General features: G+C 37.3%; 2 non-coding genes across 2 annotated transcripts; both read left to right on the forward strand.

The window, feature by feature from the left end:
* The first annotated feature begins 1158 nt into the window (after positions 1–1158).
* TRNAT-UGU (transfer RNA threonine (anticodon UGU)) lies at positions 1159–1231 on the forward strand. The gene has a single exon. It is a non-coding gene; the product is annotated as a tRNA-Thr (tRNA).
* An 813-nt stretch (positions 1232–2044) lies between these two features.
* Positions 2045–2134, forward strand: TRNAI-UAU (transfer RNA isoleucine (anticodon UAU)). Its single transcript is given in 2 exon segments — positions 2045–2082; positions 2099–2134. It is a non-coding gene; the product is annotated as a tRNA-Ile (tRNA).
* Positions 2135–3101: the final 967 nt, after the last annotated feature.

Below are 3101 nucleotides of genomic sequence, written 5' to 3' on the forward strand. Positions count from 1 at the left end.
TAACCATCTACAGCCTCAGCCTAATCCACAGTTCACGGGCCATCAGTTCAATCACGACACAAGATCACAGCACAATCTTGATTGTGTATCAATCATCAATCAATCATCGGTGTATTATCGGTGTGTATGTATCGGTGTATCATTGTGTATCAATCATCGGTGTAGGCTGTCTAACACCTACTTGTCAGATGCCAATCAAGGCCTACTCAGTATGCTGCTAAATGTACAAAAATGTCATTGAAAAAATGACTGTACACCAACCCATTGTACTCTATCAGTGAGTATTTCGAGCTAGACTTAGAAACTATAGTATTTTAATGTATTGTAGCACATTCTTCACTTGCTCGCCATCTTGTAATACACTTGTACTGCCTGACGACCTCCAAATGGATGAATAAAGATTTATATTATGAGCTTAATTGCCACCAAGAGAGTCATGGACACACTCCGAGTTGCTATAATCACTACTGCCCTTAATTACAAGAAATGAGTAGCTGCGAAACAATTTCATGATTAGCGTATGGCAACTTGCTTGTGTTTAGAGATAGACTGGCTTATTTCAAGTGTCTCGGTCAATATCACGCATGTTAAATGTAGTTTTAAAAACCCCTAGAAGCACCCAAATTTATCAGAGGTTTCAACAGATAAATAATGCAGACATTATTGGCGTACGGCAACTCGCTTTTATTTAGAGATAGATAAGCTTATTTCAAATGTCTCGGTCAATATCACGCATTTTATCTGTTAAATGAAGTTTTAAAAATCTCTAGGTGCACCCAAATTAATCAGCGGTTTCAACAGAAAAATAATGTAGAAGTTATTATTTGGTTATGTTCATCCAAAGGTGTCTAAGATATATCAAGAAGTGAATAAGATTAATAAATCCACATGCATATTTATGCTGTTCAAAAGACGGTAATAACTTTTTTACATGGACATGACAAAAGAACTTAAGGCTGTATCATCAAGTAAAACCAATTTATCGGTATTTCCTCCGACCAGGTGAATTCTCGGAACGGTTGCGCAACATACATTATTTACGCGTTTACTTGTTTAATCGAGGAGAGACGCTGATCCCACAAAACTAGGCCCTCCCGTTCCACATCATAATTGCACTAAAAATATGTTTAAAAGTATAAACTACATGGCGGTTTGGTTGCCTCCTTAGCTCAGTGGATAGAGCACTGGTCTTGTAAACCAGGGGTCGGGAGTTCGATCCTCCCAGGAGGCTATTTTTTTCTTAATAATTGCAAATAATTGAACCATATTGTGAAGTAGGGTGTTATTTTGAGTCCTTTGGGTTCCAGTTTGTATAGCATTGGAATTCATCTTCAGAACAGATCGTTGAATTAGGTAAGTAGATCAGAGCTTATCAGCAATTACAACATTGTAAGTTACTGGGAATCAATCCATGAGTGACCTTGGCCGTAGTTGTCTATGATAGTATTTTCATTATTTAATAGTTAAACGATTTGAACTCACAAATATCGCATAAAAATAATGAGATTTTGTCTGATCTGGTGATATTATTTTAATTGGATTATTCCATTGACATCTTGATAATGTGAGAGACTTCGTATTTTGAGGTAAAATCCAGTATTGTTCGGTGTTGATGTTGATATTGTTGGTTATTCAAGGGTTATTCAAATGTATTTACTAACGAATGTTCTTCGTAACCTTTTTCCGTAAGCATTCTTTGAAGGATATAAGTGACTGCGCTATGCTTTCATGGCAATCGTAGGTGTCAACAGTACTTGGTTACTTAAAATTAAAGATACGAAAAATCGCGAAGTCCGGTACAATTAATAAGTATCCTCGTAGCATTCAAATAACTACAAACATCCTACACAATTATATTTGCAGCACAAACTCAGGGACAGCTCCCAATCTGAAGTAATGGGGCACACATAATTATGATACGCCGTTTAATCATTTGCTTATAAACATCGAGTTAATGTTAAATCTATATTAAATAATTAGAATGTCCCATCAGTTTTTGTGGGTATTGATTTATATACCTTTATTTCCGCGTCGACCTGCACCGTCCCCAGTGGCGCAATTGGTTAGCGCACGGTACTTATATGACAGTATTCGAGCTATGCCGGGGTTGTGAGTTCGAGCCTCACCTGGGGAATTTTTTTTATTTGTGTAATATTGAATAAATGTTCTTTCGTCATGGTTAATTTTTATTGGAATAAGAATGTATTTTTAAAAAACCTTGTTTTTCGTTGTTTCGGTCCCATATTTGCCTGCTGGAAAGAAGAACTGAACGCATGCATATGTCTATAGAGACAAAGAAGGCTTCCCGGAGATACAATTCTCCGGGAAGGAGAATTTGAGGTTATGGCTGATTTTTTTAAGACTGTATATATTAAACCATTTTTCCATAAGCGGTAAAGGGTTTTTAACGCCGCCGTAAAAGGAAAAATGGAGAGAATGTGAAGTTAATCCCTCGCCAGTGATTTGACACTCACTCAAAATTGTAAGACACATTTCTCAGGGTTTTCCCGAATTGGTTTACAAGGATATCAATCTTATTGCCAGGGACTGTATCTGGGAACTTACAAATACACGCTGGTTAGCAGCCCAAAGTGGTTAACGGGGAGATATTCGCAATGCCGGGGACGCAGAAAAAATAAAGAAAATTATTAAGAAAATACTCAGCTCTAAGAAAAAAAAATAAATATTGTCAGACTTCATTCTCCAATGAAATTTTTTAAATCTTGTGCGAAGGTCAATAAACTGAAGTTCTGAGTGAGTGGTGCCCTGCACTAGGCCTGTAAATAGTGGGAGACGTTAAATAATGGCCTAGTACGGTGCCCTCCAAAGATTCCTCGATTAATTGTCAATACCAGGCCATCTCGACATGCGTCGTACGTACTGGAATTGACGATAAGGTGAAGTGATTTTCATTGCAGTGAAAAGGTGATGAGAAAAACTATGAAATCACTTGCCGCTGAGTTTATACTTGTATAAATATTCAGGGAAGCACAAATTATGCGTGTAAGCGAATTTTCCATGCCTGGTCGCTGCGTAAGTTGGGATTCAGATGGCCAGTTTTTATTTCTGGAGTTTAACTCTCAACGATTTTTGGTAGCAGT

The sequence above is a fragment of the Hetaerina americana genome, unplaced genomic scaffold (genome assembly GCF_022747635.1).
Source record: "Hetaerina americana unplaced genomic scaffold, ioHetAmer1.1.p SCAF_2, whole genome shotgun sequence".
In the NCBI taxonomy this organism is placed as follows: Eukaryota; Metazoa; Arthropoda; class Insecta; order Odonata; family Calopterygidae; genus Hetaerina; species Hetaerina americana.